At 44.2% G+C, this 15,856-nt stretch overlaps 1 long non-coding RNA gene across 1 annotated transcript in view; it reads left to right on the top strand.

Moving 5' to 3' along the window:
* LOC108640594 overlaps positions 1-15,622 on the top strand; it is a 217,810-nt gene extending 202,188 nt beyond the window's left edge. The window contains exons 6-7 of the long non-coding RNA XR_003915981.1: positions 14,179-14,268; positions 15,531-15,622. This is a non-coding gene — a long non-coding RNA (uncharacterized LOC108640594). The remainder of the gene's footprint in view (positions 1-14,178; positions 14,269-15,530) is intronic.
* The last annotated feature ends 234 nt before the right edge of the window (positions 15,623-15,856 follow it).

The raw sequence follows: 15,856 nt of genomic DNA, 5'->3' as shown, positions 1-15,856 counted from the left end.
GTTTGAAAACAAAACAAGCCCAGCCCACAAGTGAAGAAAAAACAAACATTAGGCTAATCAGTCCTCACAAACACAGGCTGCTTTCAGTGAAACACTTCCTTCTGGTTATGTCTCCAGTGATGGTGGTCTGTTAAAATCTTTAAAGAAATCTGCTGCTTCTTTAAGCTGTGGCTCTCTGATCACTTCTGTGCACACAGGCACAGCCCTCCACTGCAAAGCAGAGTTTGGGAGGTAGTTTTAGGAATCAGCCAGGAGCTCCTCCATGAACCCAGTCCTTTAATTACCCAGTGGTAATTGCCCACCTCTTCCATCAATGCAGAAACACAAGGGAAGGGAGCAAACTGCAGCCTTGTCCAAGCAGCTGGAGCTGCAGTTATCGGATCAAGTCAGACCTGTAAGAAAGTATCTGATGTACAAAAGTGGTGCACATCCACCATCCCATCTAAGAAGATGGGAAACAGCATCTTTAGATATTTTGAGCATCAGAGCAGGATGTGAAGGGGCAAGTCAGTGAACCCTGTGACTCAGCTGATGGGAGCAGCAGCATTTGCTTACCCCCAGGCAGATTGTGAGGATTAATTAATATTTGCAAAGTGCTTTGAAGATTAAAAGTAGCATGTTAAGTACTATAAAGTATTATTAATAGTGATAACAAACTGATAATTTTGGAGCATATGAGTCTTTTCTTAACCTCTTCTAGCAAGCCCTTACATTGCAAACAGCTGAACGAGTGACAGCACTACAGCCAGAGTGCCTGGTCCCCTGTTTTCCAAAGCACCGGGGTTGTGCTGGTTGAGCAAGGCACTAAGGAAGTACAAACCACATTCCTTCTCCCCTCTGAGCACTGCACTGAGCAGGAGAAGTGCTCTGGCTCTGGGCAGTCACTCCATGTGCAGCCACGGGGGGAGGAGGGAGCCTCGTGGATGGGACTGGGTGCTGCCAGTGAGGGCTCCTCCTGTCACCCCTTTGGATCTCACGCCAAGAAAACCAGGCCCTGGTGTCAGCCACAGTCAGGAGGAAGTCTGTCAACGTATTTAATTTGAAACGAGAAACAGTTTCAGGCTTGTATGGCCCAGGTCCTTAAGGCCAGTTTTCTGGCATTATGAAATATGTTTTTCCTCTGAAAACGTTGAGATCTAAGAATTTTGTCGGGAGTGTAAACAGTAGGACTCTCATGAAGAGTAAAATTTATTTCTTAGCTTGATAGGGTCAAGTAACTCTAACTGGGATTAGCTAATGTTTCACAGAACCTGATGTTTTTGTGGCTGGGGAATCCCTGGAGGAAGGAAGATATCCACGTTTGATGAAAAGCTCCTAATAAAATTAGATACTGCTTCTGAGCTTATCAAAGGAAGATGGAAAGTAATGAAAATTAAAAGTGCAGCTCTGGAATCTTGTAAAGTCCTGACAAGATAGCAATCTGGAATCCAGTGTCCATGGTTTATTTTCCCTTTTTCTGCCCCATATCCCCACGTACACACAATCCTGCACCCACTACCTCTGCTTTTTTCTCCAGTCAGATGACCTTAGTTATGTCCCTCTCATTTTCCCTCTCTGAAGTTCCACTTCTATACCCCCACCAAAGTCAAAACAAAACAAAAAAAACCCAAACCAACCAACCAAAAAACCAAAAATAAAAAATAAAGGCAAAAAAAAAACCCCCCAGCAAACAGGCTGGGATAACTCACCAAATCCCAAACTTTATCTGATGAGGTCTTGCTAAAGAGAGGAATTGCCACCAAAAAAGAAGGTTAAGCTCCAAGAGATCAAATAAAGTTGTCCTGGTCCCTTAATTTCTTTCAGAATTATTAAGTGAAGACCTGGGACATTTTCAAAAAAAGCAGGAATCCTTTTAGGAAAGGGAAAAGGCTCATGGCTTTGATGATTTGTTTGTGGTCAATAAGCAAACTAAGGAGCCAGTGTTCTTCATGACTTTTACATGAGCAAATTAGACAGTAAAATGAAAGTGGAAATAGGAAAGGTTGTGTTGGAGAAGGGGAAAGAACTGCCAATACTGCTAAAAATATGTATTTTTAACTGTTTGCCTCCCTCTGTGCAAGCAGTTAACCTTTCTGCTCTCTCATAGAGTGGAAATAGGAGAGATTTTCTGATTGTTTGTCCCGTGCCTGTTTTCTGTGTTCCTTTGTGAGACCTTTATCAGGGAGCTTGCTTGTCAGAGACACCAAAAGAAATACTCTGCACTATTCTTTTCCTTTCCATGGGGCTGTCCCAAGATAACCTCTACCATTCTGGATACTGGTTTCTAACAGCAAAGAGTCGGGTTGAACAAATGGGGATGAACACATGCTGTCAAAACCCAGGTGGGAATGGTGGTTTTATTGCTGCCTGGTGTACAACAGGGATATAAAATCTAGCTGTCCAAAATCTGGAATTTGATCGCTCTTTGGATCATTGCTGATGCACCCTGATACCTGGAGCTCTAGCAAGGACACTGCTCAGGTTTTCTTTTATATTTTCCCCCTCCTTTTTTCCCCCAGGTTGCTTTAATCTGTAATATCAGCAATAATCACTGTGGCATTGTTGCCTTGGCATTCTTGAAGAGTTAGGAGTGGACTGTAATTGAAGAGTTCATTACCAAGATCAGTTGGCTCCTTGATTACAGTGGCAAGGTGAAATATATATCCTCACCAAAAAGCAACTGCTAAACCTTTAGAGAAGTCACCCACTTTTCACTCTTTTTCATTAGGACCCCGACAAGCTTGTCAGCAAAATTAAAGGTATGTCATTCACATCGTGCATGCATTGCAAAGGACTATAAACCTGCCAACCTCTTTGATGAAATAAAAGGGTTTTATTTATGATTCATGTAGGAATATGAGGTTATTTTTATTCTGTCAGTACACTAATAATCAGACAAGAGCTCAGGAAATGAGAAGGCAAACTGACAGGGAAGGTTCTGATAAAGGGGAACCCTCTAGGGTATTTTGCCCCCTTTGTAATCTCCTCTTTAGTGCGAGGTTATAAGCATGGCATAGCATGATCTTGCAACTAGCTTGGCTCACAGGAACAAAGAGAGTAACTACCTAGCAGGACTTGAGGTATAATTCCACCAGAAAAAGAAAATACTTCCACCAGAGAGGTCTGCATTGCTGCACTGATGCGAACAGGAACTCCCAATCCGTTTTTCCAAGAGCACAGTGAGTTGTAAAGAAACCCTTCTTTTCCACTTGCTTTCCTACTGGGCAACATAACCAATCTTCCCAACAAAAGAAAAGAGACTGTAAACCTCCTACAGAGCCACTGCAAATTTGTTACCTGTTTGTTTTATACTAATTTTTACGGGACCCAAAGCTGGGCATTTTTCCAAGCGCTCCCAGTCCAGCTCAGCATGAGATAGAGCAGCACAGAAAAGGGAGGACGGGGAAGTCCCTGGTCAACATTCATGCCAGCAGAGGAGCTAAGTAGCAGGCTCCATTTCAAACCGTGTCTTCCCCTGGATGTTTCAAGTGTCTTGGCAGTTTGAAGCTGCTTTAGTCGCGTCCCAGCTCGGCAGAGCTTCTGGAAGTGCGTTCTGTGCTCCTCGGTGTAAGCTGTCATTCATCCCACGAGCACAGCCATGATTATGGAAACACTCCTCGTGAGTAAAAAGGGATCACTGTGTTAGCTGGCTGGCCTTAAGTACGGTGGTTTGCTGAACAGTGGTGTGCTGGCAGGAAAACACAGCCTAGCAAAATATATGCAGGATGAAGTGAAACAAAGTTCACCGGAGGAAGGAAAATAATACTAATCCTTCATTCAATAGGCAGCGAGTTAAGTACATTCTGCGTGTGGAAGAAATGTAAAAGACAAGGGAAGAAAGCACACACATAAAGGTGATGGGACTGCCTTCCTCTCTAAAGACAACATATGGGGCATTTAGGTATTAATAACACGGGGAGTTATACCCAAGCTGCTCACACGAAGGTTTAAGGTTTCACGGAGTTTCAGGGTGTTTGAATTCCCTCTAACCAGAGAATCCCCTGGAAGTGAGGGACAGTGCTAACTTTTCCACAGATTGGTAAATCAGTGAACAGACATGCAGAGGATAACAACCAGTGTTTGAGATGGGATTACAGTCACCCTGCAGTGCTGTCATCTCTGTGATAATTTTCCGTATTCAGATTGGAGTCTCACAAAGGTTTGGACTTGGCCACGTGGGGCTGGCTCTGTAAAGGTGATCCAGGTATCAGAGATAAACCGAGCAGATACAGTCTGGTTGTTGGACTTAAAACTGGTCTCTCTGGTCGTTTTGGGATACTCCAGAGTGACACCTTCCAGGCTCTTGTTGCTTGCCCTGTGCCATCCTACTGATGCTGAGATTAGGGGTAATTTGTAAGGCATGTGTTTCTTTTAATGGAAATCATAAATCACAGAGGGCCTCAGAGAAATATAGAGCCTGACTGCACTGCTGCCTACAGCACTTTACCTGTTCCTTTTCTTTGCCTCACAGTGCTTTCTGGGTAGTCACTTGCTTTCTCTTCCTGTGGATAGACATGGAAGCTGCCTTTCTTCTTGTTAGTGTGGAGATTTTCCATCATTTGTTTGTTTTTGCTCCAGCAGAAGGATTTATAACAATTTGAAATTCTTGATGACAAAACCTGCTGCCGTTAGCAGGGGATCTTGAGGACAGAGGCAGTACTTGAAAGTATTTGAAAATTAGATGTCAGGGGCTGGAAGTGGCAGGATCCTGCTGTTTGCAGAACACTTGGTGCTCGTCCTTGCTGAAAATCTGGCCAACTGGCGAGAGCCAGCCGGGTTTTTGACTACTGTGTGATGTTGAAAGGACACAGAGTAGCCTCAAGGTGCTGCTGTCCCTTTAAAAACCTCCTTCCGTCTGTTGACTCGGTGATTTACAACAAAGCATAATTTCATTTCTCTCAGCTAATTACGAACCGCTCCCTTCCAAACTCTTGATCTTTTCACACAGCCGAAGGCAGCGCTTGCAAAGCAGGCCCAGGATTTGGGAGCCTGCACCGCTATTCCCGTGGCAGCCAAGTGCTTCTCCTCGTCCCTGCCGAGCCTGCCATTGTGCTGGGAAGTGGAGCAGGTACCTATTCCATCAGTCCGAGATTTCCTTCTCATGGAGCACGGAGGTTCATTATACCCACTTTATCAGCAGTACGGTTTACTGCCGAATCCATGAGAGATATTCATGTGAAACATGAGCAGAGAGAGAGGCATTGCATCTTTTCATTAATAAGCCCTCTTCTGGGATCCGGCATTAGTGAGATTCAGCGGATCATAGAGCACAGGGGTATCATTTTTACATGATTACTCTAAATTCTTAAACCAGAGGCTTAAGAGAGAGGCTTCTCACAAAGGCAGCTGTGGGAATTGTTAAATGATTGGCACAGCACTCACGATGGGCTGAACCACTCCGGGTACCTCCAGTCATGGGGGGTACCAGCAGGCCTTTTATTACCTGCTATCGAGGGAAAAGTGGGGAAGAGGGAGTGTATCAGACAGAGGAAGACGTGCTAACCCTGCAAAATATCTCTGTAGTTCTGTCTCTCCTCCTGAACAAAACTCTTGCCATAGTAGTGATGCAGGGCATCGTCCCACTGCACAGGTTAAGCTGTTCCTTTCCCTTCCCATATCTTCCTTGTGTCTACGCTTATTTTTAACCTGTCTGATCCCACCTTCATTAGTGTGGCTGCTGAAATAATCCCCCTGCAACCTCCACCCCCAAATAATTAACTTTTGACTGGGCAGAGGGTCATTTAATTCCACCAAACACGACACTCCTGAGATATGTTGTCTACACAGGATAAACCTTGGGTGGCTCAGAGCAGTGGTAGACAGCCAGCAAACCCCTCTGCTAGGTTGTGAGGGGATGGCATTTACAACAGAGAAAGGCACCTGTGCATTCTGGAGACCTACATTGTCTTCTTGATGTCATATTTCTTCTGTGATTTCATGTAATTCCATCCAAAATCCTTGCATTCCACTCCCACCGTCGTAGCTGCTCAGTCCCGTCCTGCTGGGCTGCATTCAAACCAAAATCAGGAAGTTGATGTGGCTGAAATAAAAACTCTTTTTTTTTTTCCCTCCCTGGATTAGTTTTCAGATGGATAAGTTCCTCAATCAGTTCCAAAATACAGATGCACAAATGCTTATCCCAGCGTGAGAAAAGGGACCCCACAGGGACCGAAGGGACTGGGCTGCTTCTGTCATTGACAGCCAGAAGTGTTGGCTGAGCTGTGGCTTCCAGTCCCCATTTAGGAAATGGAGATAACAGTAATTCCTTATTTCTTGACTTCTTATGGTGGGGAAAACTGTCAGCATTTGCCACATATGTTTGCATTTGTCCGTGGAGCTGGATCATAGAGCAGGCATTAAATCCATGCAGGCTGCACTGCCTGGGGAGGTCGGTGTGCAAGGAATGAGGCACCAAGGAACACTTTCAGTGGGAGATGAACTTCAGAATTGATACAGTGAGTGGAAAGTGTGATGCTGAACTGCAAACCACGACCTGTGAAGCCTCAGTGCTCTCTTCCTGAATCTGTACCTGTCCTAAAGCCCCTGCTCTGACAGCAACCACCACCAGAGTCTTCCCAGGGTATTGTTAACTCTGGAAGAGGAAGGTGACCACTGCTCCCTTCACATTTCTTTGGTGAGCGGTAGCAGGAAAACTTTTCCTCTGTTATTTCTCCAACATGTTGAAGTCCAGTTGCAAAAACCTCCTGCTTCCCAGTCAGCCTGATCCTGACTGAAAATAGCTAGAGATTGTTTTGAGCTCCCAAGTTTAAAAGCGAGGAGAAGGAGGAGGTGAAGGAAAAGGAGAAGACCAGAACAGACCTATAAAAGCAGTAATCCATACTGGAGATTTCTGAGGTCTCCTGCCATAAACTACTTTCAGCCTTGGTGTAAATCCATCAATTTTCAGGTTTTTAGTTACAATTGATTTTAGGCAGAGATGCCCCTCTTTCAGAAGCCGCCTTTCAATCTACTGCTTTCTGCAAGTCTGAAAAGAAAAAGAAAAACAAGAACCAAGAAGGCGAGGTCATGTGGGGGGCTGAAAAATCCAGATCAAACAGCAAAGAACACCCGATTAGAAGCCAACACATTTCTCTTTTCAGTATCTCTGAAATTGTTTGGCAGACTTAATTAGAAACAGGTGCAAGCTATAATATTTATTGCAACAATGCATCATTTTTGTCTGTTTCCAAGGTCATTGTTCCAGCCAATAGGAAGCCAGCAACCCACAGGGAGTATAACTTAGTCTATATGGGTAAAACGTGAATTACTTAACCCTTTATCTAATGGAATGAAATACAATGTTGCACAAAGAACAACGCCGGCAAAACAGAAAATCCTGGGAGAAATCTTTCCTGATAACAGGTTCCAGTGAAGTAAGTGACATCACCAGCTGAGCTAATAGTGAGCCTCAGGTAAAATGGAGTAGGTACAGATAAGGAATGAGAAAAACACATTTGTTTTTTTTTTTTACTACTGCTCTTTCAAAGGCCTGGGTTTATGTAGAATTTGCTGCAGTGGGAGACCATGATTGCATGTTATCTGGCGCCTACTGTACAGCTGGGTCTCATCCGCGGCGTTGGGATGAGCTCAGCAGTGGATTTCTTTGGGTATGTCTGTCTCCAGAGGGATGGGGCTGCAGATGCACCTGTACCAAGGCACCCAGGCACGGCCTCTCTGCACTGCCAGGTGAGCGTGCCAGGCATTTCAAGCGAGAGAAGCCTCAGAGAGGACGTCGTTGATCCTTCCCGCCTTTCAAAGCTGCAGATTTAGGCAGACGAGCTCCATGCGCTTCTCCCTGTCTGAGGGAGGGTGTCCCAAACAGGACTCACCCAGTCCCACAGCAGTTCTGTTGGTTAACAGTGACAGTGCCCTTGGTTACAAAAAAAAGCCCCATTTTCAAAGCCTCCACTTAATTCCCTCATGTGAGTTTTTCTCATAATCTTTGCATGACTTCTTTGTGCTTCCGTGCTCATCTGGGAGTCAGGATCTTCTTTTAAATTCTATTTTACTCCTTTTAAATGTGACAAATACAAATAGGGAAACAAAGCAGCAAACGTTAATAGGAGAGATGTGTGAAATTGGGGCATTTTTGCCTTTTTTGCAAAAGCCGCAGGAAGTTGCCAATATTTCTGCAGACGGAAACTATTTTTTCCACCTTCGAATCATCACACGGCATAAAATCTGTGGGTATTTCTGTGTCTTTGGACAGATGCAGGAAAATACAGACTGTCTCTTGAGAACTGACTCACTCTGGGCCCTTCCTTGTTCTTTTGGCACCCGCAGCTCCCTGAAAGACACCTCAGCATCAAGTCCTCACCTCTGCCCAGATTAACTGTCCTGGGTCTGCAATCATTTACTAATGTTATGTGTGATCCCAGAAACCATTCTTAAGAAAGCATCATCTGTCCATTAAATTCAGAAGTAAAATAATCCAAACACATCATATTGGTGGATTTGAGATTGAATTCTGAGGGAATGTTTGGGGAGAGGCAGATACTGCAGTCATTTTTAGAGAGCTCAACAGAAGAAAAGATTATCTTTAAAGAAGACTCCTCCCCAGCACCCCCATCAATGTCCCAGCACTAAATTCTTGGGAAGTTCAGACCTGCTTGGAAACTTTGCAGCTCAGCATCCTTGCTGATTTGTTCCCTTCAGTGATTTTGCTATCTCACACTTCTTAACTGAGCCTGGCTCATGGCTTGCAAATCCTTTTAGTGGTGGGCTGGTGCACTTGTACATCAGCCTGTGCATCACAGCTCTGCTCAGATAATCTGATTCTTGAGGAATCTGTAAAATCCCCTGCTCTGTCTCTCCTCCTCCCCAGAAGCAGAGGGCTCGTGCAGGGCTGCTCTGAACCTGGGAATCTGTCACAGTCTTCCAGCCGAGGCTCTTGCCAACGTGTCCCAGGTGTGCACAATGAGGAGCACAAGGAAAACGAGATTGTACTTGTCCAAAGCCTGCTAGGATGGCAGCTGCCATGCTATGGAGCATCCCTGTGCCAGGGAGCCAGGAAAATTAGGGGAGGGCATCAGAGAGCCTCCCTGCACTTGTACAGGCATTTCAGGCCCTTCAGGAGTGCCCAAGGTGAATAAATGTGTGGGGACAGGAATGAGCAAGCAAGGAATGAGTGAGGGAGCTGAGCAACATGTGGAATAACCACTTGGGACTTACAGGAACACACTGGGGACAATGGGAATGGTGATCCTGAGAGGCTTTGCTCAGTCAGGCTGTTTTGCTTTGTGTCCCAAGTGCTAAGCCATACTGGGATTGTATTTAACTGGGAATCAGGTAGCTCAAGTTACAGGTGAACAGCTTCAGTCTTGGGACATTTCTGCATTGTACTTAACTGAATAATACCTTCCCTTTCTTCTTTTTTTTTTTTTTGCTCATTGATCAAGCTGCTTTTGAGAAAAGTGATACTTTGCATATCTGGCTAAGTGCTGTTAACAGCCTCTGCCTGCGGTTTGTTAAAATTAAAAAAAAAAAAAAAAGGAAAAAGAAAAAAAAAAAAAGAAGTGTGATCTTGCTGGAGAAGTAATTTGCTTCTCTCCAACCAATGATGGCTTGCACTTTATGCAAATTGGTATCTAGGGACAACAAATCCCATTTAATACATATGCATAGTTCATAAAAAAACCGACGTGAGAGAAAGAGAAAAAAGATAAAGCAACGAGTCAGCAAAAGAACAGGTTCCGAGGAAATTTATTGTCCCAAATTGGACATTTGTAACAGATGATGTGAACAAGTGTTAACTTTGTTTTCAGCAGCTCTTCACGTACATTCACTAGACATCACACAGATTATGTTTTAAGGATCTGAACTGTAATAAAAAAAAGTGTCTGTGGGCTTTGGAGTGTTGTGTTCCATATGGTTGGGGAAGTGCGGAGTTATTGCGACAAGCATCTTGTGAAGCTCATTACGCACGGCGGTGTGAGATGCGAATTGCTGTGCATCGCTATAGGGTACGTACATGACATCCCACAGTCAGCAGATAGCAACTGGAAATGAAAGATATGAAGGCACAGAGTACAGCTTCAGGGAACATGTTAGACAAAACATCTGCTGGTATCAGAAAGCTGCATTATCAGATCATTGTGGCCATGAATTTTTTATAAAGAGTTTTTTTCTTTTTTTTTTTTTTTTTTAAAGCTGCAACTTTGAAAGTGACATTTTGCGAGAAAGTTTTTGATTGAAGTGTGATGTCAGGAGAAAGGCCAGTCTAGTTTATTATCTGTGTAAGAGCCAATACTGGCAGCCTGAATCAGCTCCTTTCTCCAAGCAGTTGAGTTGGCCGTTCATGTACTACAAGAGCTGTTCCTTGATGGCTGATAAAACCTCGACCCAGGTCACAGGTTGGAGCTTTACTGCCAGGCTCCTCAGCCAGGAGGTTTCAAAGTTTTTGCTCCCATGGCGTGGCTGGGGGCTGCTGAACAAAAATTCACCCAAGAAGCAGAACCTTTCTGTTCAGAAGGTGGAGCAAAGCAAAGCAAGGTGGAGCATCCTCACCTCATTCCCCCTTGGGTGGGACTTGCACAGCCTCCGGGTACCTTGTCCCCGCTGCCGTGCTGAGGATCAGCTGCTCTGTCAGGGGTGGCCGTGAATAAAAAGTCCATCACGTTTGTTGCTTGCAAAACCTTCTTAGCCCCACAGGCTGTTTTTTGGGAGTGTTGCCCTGAGCTATGGACATCTCCCTGCTCAGAGGGGCCTCCTACCTACTTAACATTCCTGAGGGTTCTGAGGGCAGCGAGATGGCACGAAATGTATGTGCATGGTGTAACTATTTATGTTAAATGGACAGGCATTTTCCATCCTTTCACCTCTGCTGACCCAGCTGTGAGTTTTCCTGCAGCAACAGGTACCAATGGAAAACCTGTCTCTGGTTTATCTCTGGATGGTCTCTCTCTCTCTTTCTGTTCAGTCACCTGCCTCAAAAGTGCATCCCAAAGTGAGCAGACTGATTTCCTGAGCTGATTCACGAATAGTTGCCTCAAAGAAAAGACCAAAATTACCCTGGTTTTTTTTGGTTTTCCTAAACCTTCTCCCTGTTTATGTGTAAGAGGGTGGGAGAATGGAGGAACATGTCCAAAAGGATCATGATTTATGAAAAGATTTAGTTGTCATCAGCAATTTTTTGTGCAATGCTGTTCATTAATGTAGTGGGGCTGCAGAGAAAGCCAGAGATGGTTCATCCTCTGTCACTGGTACTTAGGGAGCCTGGGAGTAGGTGAGGGATTGTGCTGGGCTGACCTGTTGCTGAACAAGGCAATCATGAGGTGAGGGATAGAGCTGCTGAGAGCAGCTGCCGGGAGGAACGGCATTCCCTGAGATGAGCCCACCCAGGCCACAGCTGGAACATTGTTTGCCCAACTGCTGCCTTGGAGTAGCATTTAAACCAGCAGGTGTATAGGACATGCAGATCCAGGTTTGGCTGTGTCGCTTACCTAGACAGGAACTACATCAGGGAGGTAATTCAATGTTCTTGCCATTGTATAAAAATAACCCTAATGGGTTTTTGTGATTGCTTCCTTGGGATGAGAGGTTTAGAAAATACTTAAAGATAAATTTAATGAAAAAAGAAGCAGATCAAAGCTGAGTAATTGTTTGCTGTTTTGTTGTCGTTTTCTAAAACCTGTTTAATTAGAGTTTGGAGGTTGGAGGTTTATTATGAGTGGAAATTTGATTTTAACTTGCTCATGTATGTGGAAATGAAAAGCTGAATGTGGGTCTGCATTTCCCAGAGGCATCTCCACTGGACTGGCTTCAGGTGTGAAGCTCCCAAACCCTGGGACACTCTGGTTTGGAGGGGGATGAGAAGGAAATCTGACCTTATCTGAATTTCAGTAATCAAGGACATCTTTATAGCTGTATAAATGGGAATCAGAGCCTGCTGCGTTTTTAATATTCTTTAAAAGAGTGAAAAGCTCCTTTATCCTGAAGCTCAGTGTTCCTTTACTGGCTGCACACCCACACCTGCAGGGAGCCCAAGGAAGACTCTCCATGGGATTCCCACTGCTTAGTGTGAACTCACCTGGGCAAGCTCATCTCTCCACACTGGAGATGTTTTCCCTTGTACCTGTGTCCCAGCATGCTGGTAGGAAACTGTGTGTACCTGGAGTCAGGAGGCTGGCAGTAGTAGAGCCCTTCAAAATGAGACATCAACCAAATTTCTTCTTAACTGTTGTTGTCGTATGCGGTGACCCAACGCTGAGCAAAAATGAGTCCTGCAGTCAGTCCTGTGTGTACAAAGCAAGCGGAAACATTTAAGTGCCTCTTTGGGCAGGCAGTCAGGTACTGCTTCATCTGCAAGCCAATATATCAGCATTTACTAATGGGTATGTGCTAGTGCAGTAACTAGGCTTTTAATTGCAGAGGCTGAAACGTGAACGTATAGCCCATCCCCTCCCTTTTTTCCACCTTTGCTTTTAGTTTGGGTTTTCACCACGTTTAAAAGATTTCCTTGGCTGTTCTTCAACTTTTCTCTGTCTCTGTGTGCTCTCCCTGGTAGCAAAACTATTTCTGAACAGGTGAGTGTTTCAGAGATGGAATAGATATGATTTCTTATAGAGCATGTCTGTATGTACGTGTAGAGATACACACACACATGTGCATATGTATATGCAAATTTGGCAGTGTATATCAAAATTCTGCCCCATCTCCAGATGGCTGGAATATGGGAAGCTTGTCCCTGGCACAGGCAGTGTGTGCAGTCGGCAGAGCAAGCAGAGGGGGCAAAGAGCTGGCACTGCGATGTGGCGGGAGAGCAGGGAAGAATATATGGACATGCAGCTAACGAGAAGGGAAGGGAAGTGGCTGCAGGGGAAGGAGATATAATGGGTCCCAAACGTGGCAAGCACATATGCTGCCATACAGCAAAGGCAGAGTGCCACCACTAGTGACAAGCGGATTGCACCTAAGGAAAACAGCTGTGCCAAGCGCCCAAGTCCACAGTCAGCCTCCCGACCCCGCGTCTGCCCGGCTGATGTGGATTAGACTGGTCAGGTCTGGGAGCCTCTCTGAGCCCACGTGCCACAGGAATAATGGCTCAGTAAGTCTCTGAAATACCCCTTGCACGGCTGCCTGTTCTGCATTTGCAGCCTTGCATTTGTGAGGTTGTTTTGTTTCGTTTTATCTTACTTAATTTATTCTGCTGTGCTCAGTACCACACGAACACTTTGACTGTGTGTGTAGATCATTGCATGGTTTAGTGCAGTTCTGTGTTACAAACCCTCCCACATAACCCTATGATTTGTTAATAACTTTTCTGTTTTGAAGAAACACCCTTTGACACCTAAGTTGGATCTCCTGTTCTTAGGCATAAATATAATTGTCCCCGATGAAGAGCATTTCTCTGACTGGTCCTATGTGCTCTGTATATATTTGAATATATAAAATATTAATAAATGATGCCAAATGTTTAATCACATCCATTTGACTCTATGAGAGTCGGTGTCTGTAGGCTTTCTGTGTTAACTGCTTCTGTGATATCTACATACTGCTGACTTGTTGTTGATCTCAAGTTTTTAAAGCAAAATAAAACTGAGGTTTGCAGTTTGATTTGAATTAATCAGGTCTGATTAGACAGGAACAGATCAGGCTGCTCTGGAAATCACCGAATCTCTCTAATTCAATTTCATGTGTTATTCAGAAAGAAATAGTTCATAGCTTAAGTGAAAGTGCTATTTATTTAACACTGTTTTTTTTCAGAGTGGGGCATTATGATGATGATCAGGGTGTAGGAAAGAAAGCATTTTATTCTATGAAAAAACAGATATTTTAGAATGGAGTCACCTGCTGGTAGATCTCATAAATGTACATAAAAAGATGCTTCCTAATATTATTAGTTTGTTTTTTTCTCCACATCACCCTGACTGTCCATCTAGAAGCTTTGATAGCTGGAGCCACAAAAACAGAAGACTGTATTTAGTTGAATAAGCCAATTTAAAGGGAAAGGTTGGAATTATGTATGCCAGAGGACAGTTATGCAAACTAAATGATTCTTCAATTAATAATGAGATCCATGAAAGGCAAAGGAGAAAGGACCCTCCTGTGAGGAGGAGAAGGCTCGTGGTTCCCTGTGCACACCAGGGTGTGCAAGGGCTGGGATGTGGAGGGACAGGGCAGGGGCAGCTCCCAGCCAAAACCTGAGGGGCTCTGCTGATGGTGGGAAGTCCCCAATGGGAATTTTGCTTTCCTAAACAGGTTCTCCTCTGATGGTGTCCATCTCACAGAGCTCTGTTAGGAAGCAGCAAGTGGACCTGGGCCGTGTGAGCACCTGCCAGGATCTACACTGTGAGTACAGTGCTGGAGGCGTGGTAATCCCAACCCAATTCCCTTCCTCCTCACCCTCTGGAAAACAGGCCGGAGACACACAAGCCGAACTCCAGAGCCACCAGTTTGGCTTTTTCATGCAGCTTTTATCCTTCTTTTAAATCCTTGACTGTTGTGTGCCAGAGCAACAAGCCATATGTTAAAGATGGTAAAGAGCAAATACTTCGCAGCCAGTACCAGCATGTGGAGTCGGGGGGAAGCGGGAATAACGCTGGGAGAAGGGGGAAGGAGCGATTATCTGGTAGTGATTATTCGGGAGGGCAGTAGTGGGAGGTGCTGTAAGTGACAGGGATTCACTATGGGACGCAAATCACTTAAGGCAAAGCCATTAGGATCAATTTAAAATACCAAAGAGGGAGGCTAAAGTGACAATAGCATATTTTAATTGAAATCACAAATATCAGTCTGCAAGATATGGTTTAAAAGACCAGGGCAGAGTTACTTTATCTGAACAGAGGAAAAAGTTTTCTCTTTTTTATTAAAAAAAATGCAGAGATCAAAATGGAACTATGTTTAAAAAAAAATAAATTAAATCCCATTTATATTTTTTTTCCTATTTTAATATTCTCTTTTCTCTTGATGGCCATGTTATAAATGGAATTAACTACATTACTAATGCTTTTAATTTGATTTTAATAGAGCCTAGGGCTGAAGCATGGAATCAGCGTGTGTCCCATTAAAGGAAAAATACAGTTACAGGGACAATAAATAGCATGTCCAGATAAACACATTTATGCCTTAGTTTTATTTATTGAGCTAAGTGGCCCATGTACAGAGACTGGGGGTTTTTTCAGACACTTTTCCAAAGCTGAAGTCCATATGATGAGATTGTTACTGGTTTTGGCAGCAGCAAAGTGAACTTGGTAAAAGAGCCTGGCATGGAAATCCACCGAGTTCTGACATATTCCATTTGCTCCGAACTCTTTGATTTCTGCTCACAGAATCTGACATGTGTTGGGCATTGACCTTGCTCTTTTAAATAAGCTTATTTTAGAGGACCTTTGCAGAACGCTGTGTGTTTGGCCTCGATGTAAGCTGTTAGGGAAATGTAGTACAAACACAGAAGTTGTATGTTTTGAATGCCAGAGATGTTGAGCTGCAGAGCAGTCAGTAAAAGCCGTACTTCTGACTCCTTTCTGTGCTCTTAACAAGTGTCCTTAAAGAAAAGAAAAAATTATTTATCCTGCATTTGAGTGAAGGTTTTTTTGTTTATTTATTTTTAGCACGAAGTTCAGGACCAGACTTCTTTTTCAGCCTGAAATATTCCTGTTGGGCTCTCAGACACTCAGGGGAATGAAAGCAAACATTTTGAAAAGTAAGTGATTGTCCCAGGCCAGAAATCCCAGAGGGTCAGTGTCTTATTGCAGAATCACTCCCCATAAATGTCTCTGAATAGAGGCACTGGGATACAGGAGGGAGTTCCCCAAAGCTTGGCCTTTCCTTTATGGAACAACTCACTTCACTCAGTGTGTTCCAAGAAGAGCCACAACCTTCAGTGTGGAGCTTTGATTTCCATTTGTCACAGGGGAGCAGCTGGTATGAAAGTTCA

The sequence above is a fragment of the Manacus vitellinus genome, unplaced genomic scaffold, assembly GCF_001715985.3.
Source record: "Manacus vitellinus isolate BGI_N305 unplaced genomic scaffold, ASM171598v3 scaffold_38_pilon, whole genome shotgun sequence".
NCBI lineage: Eukaryota > Metazoa > Chordata > Aves > Passeriformes > Pipridae > Manacus > Manacus vitellinus.
The sequence above is the reverse complement of the archived record's forward strand: the minus strand, read 5'-3'. Positions and strand labels throughout refer to the sequence as shown.